This window comes from Pinus tabuliformis, chromosome 4_2, assembly GCF_031772625.1.
Source record: "Pinus tabuliformis cultivar Carrire ecotype Pingquan chromosome 4_2, CPIR1, whole genome shotgun sequence".
Classification (NCBI taxonomy): Eukaryota; Viridiplantae; Streptophyta; class Pinopsida; order Pinales; family Pinaceae; genus Pinus; species Pinus tabuliformis.
The window spans coordinates 696,080,631-696,096,474 of record NC_142304.1 but is presented as its reverse complement, the minus strand read 5'-3'; positions in this window follow the sequence as shown (position 1 = coordinate 696,096,474).

Below are 15,844 nucleotides of genomic sequence, written 5' to 3'. Positions count from 1 at the left end.
GATGTAGATAAAGGGGAAACCCAGGTGAGTGAGGAGCATGCGGATATAGAGGTGATTAACCCTATCAAAAGCTTTGGAGAGGTCAACTTTGAGGATCATACCTTTCAAGCGCTTAACATGCATCGAATGAAGAAGTTCCTGAGCGGTGCCAATAGCTTCATGAATCTGGCGGCGATGAAGAAAGGCAAATTGTTCAGGGGAAATGTGGGTCGAGAGGATGGGCCGAAGTCTGTTGGCTAGAATTTTGGCCCAGATCTTATAGAGGCAGTTGCAGAGCGAGATAGGCCGGAAGTCATCGAAAGAGGAAGGCTTATCAGATTTAGGGATCAGGGCTAAGAAAGTAGATTTGATGGCAGGAGGAATGCCTGAGAGGCAGCACTGCTTGATTACCTTGAGAAGGTCAGGACCGATAAGCTCAAAGAAAGCTAAGTAGAACTCAATGGTCCATCCATCAGGGCCCGGGCTTTTGTCCTTCTGAAATCCCCTCATGGTAGCTTCCATCTCCTCCATTGTGATATCTCTAGTGAGCTCAGCAGCGTCTTCATCATCCACAAATCTAGGGAAAAGCTCAGCTACTCTCATGATTTCTAGCAAATTTGCTTCCCTTGGGGCTTTATATATATTCCTGAAGTGGGAGGAGGCTAGAAAAGCAAGTTCCCTAGATTTGTTGATCCTGTGGCCCTGTGCATCTTGCAGTTCCCAAATTGTATTGATCGCTTTCCGTCCATTTGCGAAGCGATGAAAAAATTTTGTGTTCTCATCCCCTTCTTTTAGCCATATAGCTCTGCTCCTAAGCCTCCAACTGGCTTCTCGGTCTCGTAGGATTTGTGATCTCTGGCTGATGAGGCCTTCATAAGAAGATTTTTGTTCCGGGGAGATGTAGGTGCCCGTAGATAGAGATTCGCGATCAGCAATAGCTTGTTCAGCTAGAGAGATCGTCTGGTCATCTTGGAGCCTCTTTTGGTGCGCCCATTTCCTGGAGAGTACCTTGATTTCAGTGAGGTTCTTTAGAAAGCAGGGAATCGGGTCAGCATCATCCAGCAAGGGATGTGTTTTCCAATAATCAGATATTAGTGTGATGTATCCAGGATCCCGGAGCCAGGAGGAATTGAACTTGAACGGGGCCTTGCTGTTCTGAATTCTTGTTCCAATTTCAAAGTATATCGGCCTGTGATCCGATATGCCCCCACTTCCCACCCATTGCCTGGATCGGGGATGATTGCAGTGGAAAGCCTCCTTAATAATAAAGCGGTCCAGTCTTCTGGCAAGGCTGTGTTCCCCCACTCTGTTATTCTTCCAAGTATACTGAAGCTTTGCCGATGGGATATCTATCCAGTGGTGGTCCTCCAGCAGGTGCCCAAAGAAGTCCGAGAGCGGATCAATCTGCCCCAGATGTCCCCAGGATTCAGCATGTCCCTTGGAGAAATTCAAATCTCCCCCAAGAATTGTGTTCTCAGCTAAGAGGAGGGGGGAGTTGATAAGCTTACTCCAGTATTGCTCCCTGTTTGTGCAAGGTCCGTAAACATTGAGGATACGAAGATCCTCCTCTAGCTCCTTTGAATAGATGTCTGCCCCCAGGTAACCCAAGCCACCCCATATGTTCTTCAGATTTATGGAAGTGTTTTTGAAACCGATGGCTAATCCCCCCGAACGTCCAGAGACATCCAGGGCAGAGAAAGTCCATCCTGGCAGCCATGTGCTCAGAATAGATGTAGCCAAGTCAGCTTTACATAAAGTTTCTTGCAGGAAAATTATATCAACCGGGTCCGAGAAAATGAGTCTCTTTAGGGCCAGTTTTTTCTCAGGGCTGGCCAGCCCTCTGCAATTGAAGGAAATAATTTTCATGGAGGGGGGTGGGGGTGGGTAGCCGATGCTCTAAGTACCCAGTCGATAGTTTGTTGTTTACCCTGGAGGACATCAACCCCAGCTTGTTCCTTTGCCTTTTTTAATTTTGGGGGGCGGCCTCTACCTTGTTTAGGTGAGAGGAAATGAGGCTCAACGGGCAGCCCAACAGCGTCCATTTCCAGACGTTTGGAAGCCGAGCGAGTGGCATACCGCGGGGATGAGTTAACTGAGGGGGAGGGCGAGGAGGAAGGGTGAGGGGGAAAGGATGGGAGGGAGCAGGGGGATAGTAACCCCGAAGGTTGGGGGATAGGACAGGTAGGGTAATACGATCGGGAGGGGGGATGAGGCAGATTGGAAGCCTTGACCAGGTCAAGGGCAGAGGGGGAGGAAGGGAGGGAAATCTTGAGAGGGTGAAGTGAGGGGAGGGGATGCGAAATATTCAACAAATGTATATGCGAAGCAGAAACATTTGAGGGGAGAGACGTACCCGATGAGAATACAACACCTTTGGCAGCCTTTGAGCGCGTCACCGGGGGGGATGGAGGCCGAGCAGGGGTTCCTCCTTGCTTCCTCTGTCTTGGGACCGATGGAGCTTCCACCGTGTCAGAAGTAATGTTGAGCTCTGCCCGTGGTGCCGCCGTCGCCTGGGGATCAGGCAAGACCGTAGTTGCCGGGGCATCCTGTGTATTGGGGGAATTCTGAGCCTTTTGTAGTAGTGGGCAATCTTTGTAGAGGTGACCCACCTGATGGCACCTCCTGCAGCGATATGGGATGCCCTCGTAGTCCAGTTTCTGCTTCCTGGTGGATGTTTTCCACTGAATGTGGATATATTCGTGCATGCCTCCTCTGGTATCAAGATGGACCAGTATCCGGGCGTATGCCATCGCCCCCGTCTGAATAAATGTCTTGTCCGACTCCATGAATGTGCCCAAAGTGTTCCCAATTCTTCTGAAAATGTCTTCCGACCAGTATTGTGGAGGCAGACCTGGGAGTCTGACCCAAACCGGCCCAATTCCAGTCTGTTCCGTCTCAGGGTCAAAAAGAGGCGACCAGCGTTTGAGGAGGACCGGAGCTTTCTCATAATGCCAGAATGTAGAAAGGACCCAACTGGTGTGATCCGCTCTTGCAAATCTCAGAGCAAACCATCCTCTGACGAAAGTCTGGACAGATGGCATCTCCGCCAGATATTTGCCCCAGATCTCCGATGCCCACTGCTTCAATTTGTCTGCAGAGATTTGTCGACCTCTGATCCGGCCCACAAGTACACGGTCAGCTAGATCCATAGCATCTCCCCACTGTATGTCCTCTTCAAGCCTAAGGAAGGCGTCCTCAGACCTCGATTTGTAACAGCGCTGCTTCTTCGAGGGTCGGGCGGACATACGGCTAGGGTTTTCAGCTGCCCCAGAAGTCGGATTCGGGGGGTCTGGGAGGGGGTTGGGGTTCGAGCAGGGAGGGGGAATAACTTCCGGGAGAAGAGGGATGGGGTGGTAGCTCCCAGATGAGGCCGGGGGGGGAGGGGAAGGGTTAGATGCAGCAGGAATGGGTATCTCCTGTGGCCCAGATAGCGGAGGGGGAATGACGGGGGGGCCTTGTTGAGAGGGGGGACCAGCAACCGGCGGCGAGGGATGGAGACAGTTCGCAAGAAAACCGAGGGTAGCCGGCGAGGGCGCTGAGAACTCAGTCCAAGAGGAGGGTTCGCCGGAGTGCAAAGACGTTGGGATGGACAGCTCAGTCGATAGAGATGGGTCTTCAAAGCTAGCTGTAAGATTCTCACTGATAAACCCTCCTGAGGTCGAGAAGGTAGAGCGCCATGTTATCACCTAGAACTACAGTCCATGTACATCATGTTTTCCCAAACAAAAAGAAATTTTTCATTGTCAAAAAATGTGTGTCTAGTGGTTATGTTCCTATGTGTGTCACTTAGGGATTATGTTTTAAAAAGGTATTGATGTGAATCATTGCAAAAAACCGTTAATCACCCTTCATCATAATTGTTTAAGGCATGTCTTGTCTTGTTTGCGTCATTGGTCCTTTGCGCAGTTTCGTAGCGCAGTCTGATTGGCCAATTTGGCAGCGCAATGATGTTTCCGCCTTTTCGTAGCGTGTCATCTACCAGCCATTTCGTAGCGCATGTTGTTAATTTATAACTGTTCGCGCTACGAAATCGGGAATTCGGGGTTTTTGCAGCGCGTTTTTTTTGAAATGTCAAGTCTGGGGGGATGAGTCATTAGGTCCGTCCATATATTGTCAGTTGGTGTCCTCTCCAGGTCATTATGGGTCATCATTCCGCCATGAGGTTCAGAACCACGCACATAAACATCATTCAAAGTGATTTTATGATGTATGGTAGTGTCATGTTATTTGTTATTAGTGCGTAAACTGACTTGCTTGTATGACAAGACAATTGAAGCGCGAAGGAGCCCGAGTTTTCATTTTAAAAGGACCAGATTTCAAGCGAGCCTGCATTCCAAAGTTCGAAGTTGCCTTTTGAGTTGAAGCTGCTGTTAGTCCTCTGTCCGAAGGTTTTCAAAGCAAAATGGAGAAAAGGGAGCATAGATCAGGAAGGTGCCATAGAACAGAACCGGAGGGGCTGGATATTGCGTTAAAGGATGAAGGAGTAGCCAAAGCTTTTAGAGATGCTGGCTGCTGGAGGTTTTGTGAGAAATTGCAGGGAGGGCACGCAGAGGTAACAAAAGCTTTTGCATTGAATTTTACCGGTTTAAACTCTAAGGTGTCAATGCTAGAATTCTCTGTATCCCCAGAAGCCATTTCTAATGTGACAGAGATTCCTAGAGGTGGACATGAATGGTTCAAAAATTTTAAATTCGACATGAGCCCCTGTAAGGAATTTTTGAAGGAACCTTATGTAAATGAGGATCTCACAAAGGCTGTGCCAAGGAATTACGTGAAGGAACATTTTGCACTACTCCTTACATGCATTCAAAAATATTTAACATGCGAAGGGAGGTATAACAAAGTTTATTCATATCATTTTAAACTTTTGTTACATTTCACAGGCAAAGCATCAATAGATATCCCTTTCTACTTGTTCAGAAGCCTAAGTAAAATGTGTGATAAAATTCAACTGAAAAAAGGTGACTGTGAAACATCACTGTTTCACCATGGCTTGGTAAAGCTGTTAGTGTTAGATGGTTTGCAGAAGATTGGTAAGGATTGGGACTCCTTTATTTTTATGGCTGGCTTTCAGAGCAGGACAGGCCTCACTCCATTGCCTGTTAGGGAAAGAAAAGAAACAATTGAAGAACCTACTCTTGCTGAGCTTAGAAAGAAGGTGAAAGATCAGAAGAAGTCCAAAACCAAGTTGAAGAAACCAGTGAAGCCTTTGGTAATCAAGGAGACACCTCAATCATCATCAAAAGAGAAGGTCAAACAGAAGAAGGATGCACCTGCATCAAGTGAAGTTGAAAAGGTATCAAGAGTAAAAACCAGAGGTCAGTTAAGCAAGGAGAAAGGCAAGTCAATTGCTGTTGAAGAAAGTCCTATGTCAAAAGCTAGTTTAACTGATTTACTTGATGCAATTGAGCTTGAACAAGATCAGCCAGTGCAGATTGAGCCAATAGAGTTTGAGCAGGACCAGCCAGTGCAGCGAATGCACATTGACTTAACCCAATCTTCACCAGAGAGCATGAAGAAATCAAAGGCTTCGAAAAGGTTAAGGTTTGAGGAGCCTAGTGAAGAATATGTGTTCAAGCCACGGAGGCCAATTACAAGAAGACAAATGAAAGAGGCCGAGAAAGTGCAAAAAGAGGAGGCAGCTGTTAAAATGCCTAGTACAGAGTTTCTTGAGGTTTTGACTAAAACAGTGCATGCAGCCAGGAGTAAAGACAAAAGTAAAAAGGTTATTATTAGCCAAGGGGGAAATGTCATAGCTATCAAGAACCAGGCAGGAACAACTCAGGGAAAAGTGGCTCAGACAAAGAGTTTTTCTAGAGAACGTGCAGTGAGATATGCCAGTTATAGAAGGGTTGTATTAAAAGGCAGCACAAGTCTACTGAAGCAAGCTGGCTCAGGGTCTGATGTATTTTCGTGGATGATACCAGCACTTAAGCAAGCAAAACACGTAAGAAAGCTGAACCTGTGTCTGAGATCAGAAAATAAGGCTTTGAAGGAAGAGGTTAGCAGTTTGAAGAAGAAGCTAGGTAAACTAGCTCACTGACTTAAGAGGAAAGGTACTTTTCAAAGTTTTGATAAATTTTGGTTCAACTTCCAGCATTTTGAAGTTATTTAGGTCCCTAACACCTGTAAAAAATATCTGAAGAAATCATGAGTTTTAAGCAGAAAGCGCTGCAAGATAAATATGTTTTGTTTTGACAAAAACAGTAGTTTCGTAGCGCGCTACGAAACTACCGTAGAACGCTGTTTTATAAGAAAACAACGAAATTTGATGATGAGGTCAGCGAATTTTGAAAGGAATGCCTTGAGGACAGGAGGGAGATCATACAAGGCTGTCATAGCATTTCAAACAGTGACAGGTGTAAGTTTTGAAGAAAAAGTGAAAAATTTTGGTTTTTTGCTAAAGTTTTCCTAAAGGCACTTTATGACCGAATTACTAGGGTTCTGGTAGGGTTACCGGAATTTTTGGTTGGTACACCTGTTCAGTCCACAAGGCATCCAGATCATGAGGCATATGGTGTTATGCGTTGGTATTGAAGGATTAAAGAGCTTGGAGCGTGGTCTTTAAATGGTGAAGAAGAATGGAAGACAGGGACCGTGAAAATAGGGTGCTCATCTTTGCTAATTAATGAGCTATCTATACAGCTAGCATCCGAGGCCAGCCTGTTCAGTGAATGTTTCTCAACATATCTCAGCCACAACAGAAATTGTACAGCTGTCAAGGATCCAAGAAGAATCATGCATACGAGGAGATAGAGTTGGATTTTCAATGTAATTAGGACTCTATGTATTTACATCACAATACCTTATGTATTTAATAAGTTTGTTTAGAAATAGATAAGGTTAATTAATGGTGGATCATCGAGCTCTCCCCTCATGCTTGTTGAGGAGACTCAAGATAGTTTTAGTTTTGGTTTTCCTATATATAGTGAAAACTCTGATGTAAGTAGGGTTGGAGATTTATGAAAAAACAGAGTTTTTATCAGCTTATGTAAAAAGACTTTTTGACAGTAATATAAGGATTACTTTTTCTTCCCAAGATTCATCATGTGTTCAATGCTCAGAATATGTGTGGTTTTGTCATTATCCTTTATATATTTTACAGCTCACTAAATATGCAATCACTCTGAATTCACCTAGTGCTCAGACTTCCTGTGTATATTTATGAGTTGAGGTTCTTTTGAGAGATGTTTTGAGTGTTAAACATTATATGCCTTGGCTTCTATGATTGAGTGGTTTATAGTTTACTGCAGAAGTATTTGACTCCATGAGCCCAATGGAAGAGATGTTATTTTGTTGTTCCAACCAGCTTGTTTTCATAAAATGTTTGAAGAGTTAGCCATCTTTTCTTGCTAATAATTCCTATCACAAATCTGTGAGAGAGCCCTCTCTGACTAAGGAGGCTAACCTTAGTCTAAAGCCTGGTCTGAAGTAGTTACATAAAATCTAACTGGTAGCAGCCATCAGTACACGATTTTGTGATAACACGCCAGATGGAGCTCTCAGCCAGCGGGGATGCCGAGTAGTCGACCACCTCGTCCATAACGGCTTCCGTTGTAACCTCCTTGGGATCAGATAACCGCCTAGGTCGGCTCGGGCCGTAGAGGAGGACCGTTAGAAGGGCGCAGATGGTAGTGGGATCTCCGGCCAAGGTGCCGCAGCAGGGACGGTCTTGAGCTGTCGGCAGAGCAGGTAACCCCAGATGCGGACGCGGTGATGAATCCGAGAGCAGGTAAAAAATGTAGCAGGTAACAAACCCTAGGCCGCAGAGTAAAAAAGGTAGGGTAAAAACAAATGGACGGGTGCAGCTAAGATAAAGCATAAACGACGAAGCGAGGAGGGGCGGGGTATTGGATAAAGGAATAACGGGGCACTACAGGGCCGTTTCCGGCCTGTTAGCCCCGTTCAAACGGAGTCCCGTATCAGCATGTTGCAGAGCCGTACCGAGCTCTCCCTGTCCAATCATCTCTCTCCTTATTTACGAAAATAGTGTAATAATGTATTACCTTCACCATCTATTAAATTAATGTATTTTCCCACTTTTGTCCTTCCAGAATTAAATGCTCAAGCCCCTCTCATGGCGCCATAAACCTCACCAAAAGTTGAGCACCTTTCCTCTAGTTAATTTGTATGCAACTCAAAACAATTCTCTTTATATGCATATTTTATAAGGTCTTTACTACTAGAACTATTAGCTATGTCATCATTTTGATATTATACTACAAGGATGATAGACCTTTAGTACAATGGGATGATCCTAACCAAATAGAAAATACTATGTAATTTTGAAATCTTGTTGTATATTTAGACACAGGTTTTGACTAATATAAAATTCTATATTAATGTTTGAAAAAAAATTGTGTAATTTATTAATTCAGTCTTCTTACAATGGATATGAATTGCCATATTCAATAATCATCCAAACACAACAAATATTACATCATGGTCATGGTGATTAGTTAAGAGTGTATTGAAAAAATCGTGGAGATAGATTCTCATATGTACAAGGGAAAGGACCCTTGCTTCTTATTGGTTAGTTTGTCGTGGCAAAGGCAACACAACCCTTATATATTTCTACTAGTTGGTGCAAGAGTCGAGTGAAATGAAAAAAACTATTTCTACAAGATAACCAATGTCTTATGGACATCCAAGTGACCTACTAACTTAGATCAATATGCCTTCCAAATAATTGTTTCATCGTTGTTTCTTGGAACATGTGGTTTCCCAGACTAAAATAACAAGTTGTCATGCAAATAAAAATTTAGTCATAGAGTACCTTGGAGGAGATATGAGTGAATATATTACAAATGTTAGATTTGTATCAAGATGGTATTGTCAATCTCATTGTTAATGTCCATAAGTGTCCAAGATAGTTAATAAAGCATAAATTGGTGGTCGATGGAAGTAATATGTTGTACAATTGGAACTTAACACTTGTTTTTTATCACCAAATGGAGTTGTTGTAGGTATGTCACTAACTTTAACTAGCACATACTCTATAGCTTGCTTTGTGTCCACACAAACCACAAAGTTTTTACGATCAAATTGTATAACTATCTCCTTACCCAAGATATAATGTTGTCATTATTTAATTGCATGGAAGATTGCATAAATCTTTTGGTCATATGTTGCATGTTTCTTGATGGCATCATCGAAGTATTAAAATTGGTGCAACCAGTGGTTTATGTCTCAAGAGAATAGATATGAGTACACACTTCAATATGGAAACTTGGATTTGAAATGGTTGATGTAGATGAAGGGTGCAAGTCTAGTGTAAAGTATAATCTACACTTCAATCCTCTAAATGCTTAATGGGGTGTTGTTATTGACATTGTCATGCAAGAGGGATTCAAGAGGATGTGCATTGTGAGATAAACCCACAATGAATAATTTATATAAGTTTCCAAATCTAAATAACTTAATAACTTTGCGAGGTTGGTTGGGTTGGTGTCTATGTCAATTAGAAGCTTCAAGTGTGTAGCGTTGTACTCAAGGATTGAAGGATAGTGAGATTACAACAACTCCACAATAAACAAGAATGAATCCCAAGGTTTAGTAGCAAATCAAGCTTTTAATAATACGTGTGAAATGGAGTGCCTTGCGTGGCATTTCTTATACTTCTTAAGGGAATACTATAGAAAGCCATAAACCTAAAAATTAACATTTTGGGTTTGCTTGATGAGGTGCGCTACTTTGTTGAATTGTTTTCACATCTTCTACCAATATAGGACTCACATGAGCATCATAACAAGTGCATATTAGACATTCAACACATCCTAAGGTATGGTGGAAAATCAAGGTTCTAACAATATGTGTAGGATGAATGCTTAGCATGACATTGTTTGTACTTCCTAGAGGTATAATATAGAAATCCATAAACCTAGCACCTAACATTTTGGCTTTTCTTGATGAAATGCATTACTTTGTTGACTTATTGTTGCATTAATGCAAAAGTTCCTACCACTAAGGACTCACATAGGCTATGTGAATGAGAATTGCAAGTTGAAATCAAAATCAAACTTCAAATGGACTATGCTATGTAAAGTTGTTTTGAGCTCTATTGTAGTTGTGTTTCATGAAATTCAAAGTATCATCCCAAACATGGGGATGTGGATGAGTGTACATTCTCCATAAATGGTAGTGGTCTAGTTTCAACATTTTTATGTTCATCAATGTGAAGATGAAAGGGTGTAGTCATGTTTATCCTTGTATCAAGCATGTCCCAAAGATATATGATAAGTTATAGATAGATATATAATCTACGTCATTAATAAGGGATGTAGGAAATCCAAATTGACCTAGTTGTGAGTGGATAAATGTAACATCCCTTTTTAATCCATATATTTTGTTTAACGTAATTAAGACTGATAAATATGGATAACCATCATGGATAATTTTCAACTTTATTTTATGTAATTGTTATTTTTAGTTGATACGCACACAAACACACATTGCTAAAGCTGGAGAAGTAGAAAACCAACACAGATCCCAGTGCCTATGAGGGAAGCTTAACTAAGGGAAGTTGTAAGGGGGATTGGAACTTCCTATTTACATGAATTAATTTACCAAACCCTTGATGTGGCAATTGAACTACCCATACTACTAGTAGTTATGAGGGAATGAGGGAGAGGTACTGAACTACTCCAAAGCATGGGCCACATACCATTCTAGAGGCTGAAGCTAATTATGCATATTAAGGAGGCCCCTGAACTCTCATGTTAGTGCATTATGTGTTGGAGGGAGGAGAACCATGTGACAAGAATCGAGGAAAGAGAGAGTAGATAGAGACAAAGAGCAAATAGCAACATAGAAAGAAGTGCGTGAGAACCAAAGAGAGTTTTTACCACTGAACTTGTGAATCTGGTGAACTGAAAATAATCCACACATGGGCACTAAAAACATGAATCTGAATAGAAGGGGACTTAGAGCCTTCTAAGTCACAACCATTTGGTGTGGAAGTGAAATTTTAATATAATTGGATAAGGAATTAGTGAGGAAGCCTTTAACTTGAGATGTAAGCGGCTTGAAGAAATTTTGAATAATTTTCCTGATTAAGATATGTAAGGCATTGATATACGAAGAAGCACTGGGGGGCTACTAGACCATTGAAGGTCTCCCTTTTATGACGTGTAGGTTCTAGATGGACTTATTTTGTTGTGTTAATAGGCCCTGACTCAACATTTGAAGTGTAGAAATCCTTAATCCTGTAGGTGAAGGAGAGTGGCCTTCATGTCTTCTACCTGACATGAAACCTTACAACACCCTGAGTTAAGCTTTCCCTCAAGGCATCAAAACTAGCTTAAGGGTGGCCATCAACAAGAAACACTATAATGTAGTTGAGCCTAAGGTTGGGTGGGGTGTGAATCTCTTGTCTTCAATTTCCAACAACCTTAAGTGAAACAAATAAGTGTCCCTCTTCTTTGTTAATGAAATGCCATTGTTGTTAAATGCTCTATGAATATTGTTATGTTGGTTAATGTGCTTATTGTTATTGATGAGTTGAAATCTATTGTGATGATTTGTTGAATATGTATGAATGAAGAGTTAGAAGTATTGTATAAATGTGCTTAGTTAATATCCATTATGTCTTTTACGAATGAATGTTATATGCAGGGATATTCTTTGAAGTATGTTGCATGTGATGTTTGTGAGATGTATGACGTGCGAAGTGGAATGCACTTGTTGACTTAAGCCTAAGGCTCTTCTTGTATTATGGTATTGTGAATGGCCCTTCTCAGGCTAGTTATGGGATGAGATAAACTGTGACTATATCCCTGCTTTGAATGAGGAGGCCTAAAGTTCACCTCTGCTTAACAGGACTTTGTCCCTCTAGAGATAAGCTAATATTCTAGCCTCTTTATTTTGTAAATATTAGAAGTTTAAATAGTGAGCTTACAATCCTAAAGGAATGAGCAGAAACTCTTTCAATGGGGGGAGGTTGTGAATTTGGGCCATTATCGATATTTTGTTTTTCGAGTGAAGATGGTTGGTTGAAGGCAATGTTTTAGATGCCCATAGAGGCCGTTGACGACTTCTGAGTCTTCAAAAGTTTTTTCTAGGTAATTTATTTCCCAATGGGAGTCAATTCAAATGTTTGGAACACGTCTAAAAACTCCATCATAAGTTTTAGAATTTTGTGGTTAGAAGGTTTAGCCTCAACCCTTAGTCACATGGCTTGATAAGTGCTTCGCTATAAGGGGTTATGAAGCCTTGGCTATTGGGATATTAAGCCCAAAATGTTGGAATCTTCATTAAGAATTAACACCCCAAATTCCTGATACTAATGAACCTTAACATGTCCATCAGTGGACACATAGAATTCTTGTTATTTATTGGTCATGTATTAGGTATTGGCTTGTTAATTATCATATTTTGAGTATCAAAAACTCGGGGTTCGACCCCTTCAAGATTTGATAATTATATATGATGGAATTGTTATAATTTTGGGGATCAAAGTCCTTAGCTCCAACCCCTCATCAGATGGCTGATAGGAGCCATGATCAAGAGCCTAACCGAAAGCAGTTATTTGGTGTCATCCTTTCACTATTGACATTTGGAAGATTGTAATGGAGAATATCAACCAAAATCCCTAATATTAACAGATCTCACATTACTTGTCAATTAAAAAAGATGAAAGGTTCAAAATCCATCAATCAATGACCAAAGTGTTTGGTATTGGGTATCGGGATATCCATCTTTTGGGGTTTCAAGTGTCAAGATATCAAGGCCTAGTTACCAAGATTTCCTCCCACTATCAGTGACACCTCATAAGGTAGTCTATGTGGCATGTTGGCATGCAGCCTTGTTTACATGGCATGAGGATATTATGGTGACTTGATGAGTTGACATGTCATGTTGATTTGGCACGAAGTGGGTCCTTGATGATGTGACATGTTGAAATGGCATATCGATGTGGTGAGAGGACATAGTAGGATGACATGGATTAAAGTCTGCAGTGGCACTGAGGTGGTGGCTAAGTGGCAGTCAAGGTAAAGGTGAAATGGTATTGGATATTGGAGTTTCAAGCTTTTAGGAGATAGATTGTCAAGTGTCAAGATTTCAAGCAATTGGCACCTTTGTGTTGGGCTTACCTCCTGGTAGTAACATAACTTGAAATGCCTATTAGCTATCATAGATTGGTTTTCCATTATTTGTTAGTGGTATATTAGCTATTGGCCTTTTGGGGTATCTAGTGTTGAGAGGATGGGACAAAGCTATTAGGATTTTCTCATGAAACTGCTAAAACCTAATAAGGATCCCAATGTGGCATGCCAAGTGGCATATGACATGGTGTGATGATCAGGATGAGGATGTTGACAATTAGTGATGCGGCATTATGCGATGGTGAAACATGGGCAAGGCATGCCACATATCTACCATGTGGAAATGGTATGGATGTTATGTGGTAGTTGGAGGGTAGTCCTCAAATGGGCATACCTTTGTATCCGAAAAATAGATTTGGATGAATTTTATATCGTTGGAAAGCTCTCAATGGGCAGAATATGATGAAAATCTTAAAGTTAAGTTTTAAGGTGGTTGGAGGAAGAGGATTTTTTATAACACCATATCCATAAAGTAACTTTGGAGGTCAAGCCTAGATACCCTATATTAGAGATTAGGGTGTTGGATATGTTACATAGAGGTATCAAAGCTAAGGTTCAATGCTTGGATTAAATGGACTCAAAAGAGAACATATGAGTTGAATCTTATCATTATTAAAGGTTTTATATAATGCAATTGCTTGAATTAAAATTTAAATGATTTATCTAACCATATTTGAGTGTGATGTGTAGAAACAATAAAATCTCAATCTCAGACCAACAAAGGTCACTGTTGTGGTATCCAAGGCATAATATATATGTTGGGGGAATTTTATCATTTTATTAAAACTAACATCTATGTTTTGTTTCAACACATAAGAAAACTTTCTAACAGTAGAAAGGGAGGGAAATGTATAACAAAATGGTACAATATAGCATTGAAAGGACTTCATAGAATAAAGAAAATGAATTAGATGAGATAAAGGCAGTGAAGTTCTCTCCTTATTAGATGGAAACTCTTAGAAGTTTGAGGGATGAACTTGGGACTTATGAGGAAAACAATGAAAGAATTATTAATGCCCGTGAAAAGAAAGAAGAAGTAAATGTGGCAGTGTTGCAAATTCTGTCAAATTTATAAAGGAAAAGATAACATGAACTAGTTGCCAATAATATGGACATGCAAACATCCAAACATATTTATTTTCCTTCTAAAATTTAGAAATATGGATAAAAAAAACAATAAGGGAGAGGGAAGTAGGCCATGGAATATGCACATGAGTGAAAAAGAGGATACAACTAGTGAGGACACTTCAACGGACACCTCTAAAGATGGAATTGATAGTTCAAACAAACTATCTAGCACAACAACTAGAACATGGTTACACAATAAAAAGAAGAGGAAGGTTGTAAGGAGTTTTTTCCCTAATGAATTCGAGAAGGAAAAACCTCCTACCTTCAGTGGAGATGTTAGGAAATATGAAGAAATTGAAGCATGGGTTTTCAACTCAAAGAAATATTTTAGGGGATGCAATTATTTTGAGAATATGAAGGCATGGGTAGCCATATTTAATCCAAGAGACAATAATGATATATGGTAGGAAGACCTTGAGAATGTCAAGGGAATTCAAGAGAAGAAGCTGACCTGCAATAAATTTGAGAGATAATTTAAGTAGAAATACCTATCTAAAAGGTATTATGATGGAAAAAATAAGACATTTCATAAACACAAGTTGGGGCAGGTCACTATGAAGGCATATGTCAACAAATTTATAAAATCGTTGAGGTATGTACCTTACATTAGAGATGAGAAACTAAAAACACATCGCTTTCTTAATGGATTTCCACAATACTATCATGATTGGATTGAGTTTGATGAACCCAAGATGCTTGAGGACACCATCAAAAAAGCAAAGTGTTATTATGACCATTCAAAACATAGGATTGATTATGGAAAAGATGGAGAAAGAAGGAGAAGATTGAATTTAGGAAGAAATGATTGAAATCCTCATGCTACAAGTAGTTTGGGAAGAATGTTAAGTTCGATGTACCAACTAAAATCAAGTTTCAACAAAAAAAAAATTGCTCCAAGTGAGGATAGACAAGTCAAAACAATAAAAGCAAAGGCGTAAGAGCCTAATAAAAATAAATTAAATTTCTAGGGGTACAAGGAAGAGAGATCATAAAGAGATTTTCCACACATACAATAAGAAAACATAAGGGTATGCCACTATTATCAATGGCATGCCCCAAAGTTTATCCCAAATTTATGTAGTTGTGGAGAATAGGTAAGCGACCACCAAGATTTAGCGATGTAGATGGAATGTGTACTAGCAACCATCCTATTTCAATTCTAATTGATTTGAATCTAACATCAGTTACATTGCATCACAAATTATCAAGGCATATGTTTTACAAAGAAAACAACATATAAAATCTTGGTTGGTTTAGCTAATCATAGAGACCAAAAGGAAAGTAAATGATGATGTTGAATCATGCCAACTCGAAATGAGCGACTTGCTTACATGAACCACCTTGAACATGTGGCCTTTAGGGTTGTATGACATGTTGATTGACATGGATTGGGTAGTATCATACAAAGAAAAATGGACTATTGTAATAAAACTTTTGAATGCACATACGATAAAGGACATTAAAGGGTACTTAAGGGAGTACAAATTCTTGTATCGATAAGACAAATTTTCGATGTGAAATTTAAGAAATGTTTTGTTGAATTGAGACTTCTGTGATCCATAATAGTTATAAGAAGAGCTTCGGCGTAAATCACATATAGAAAGACCTTTGTCAACGCGTTTCGAGCCAGCAAG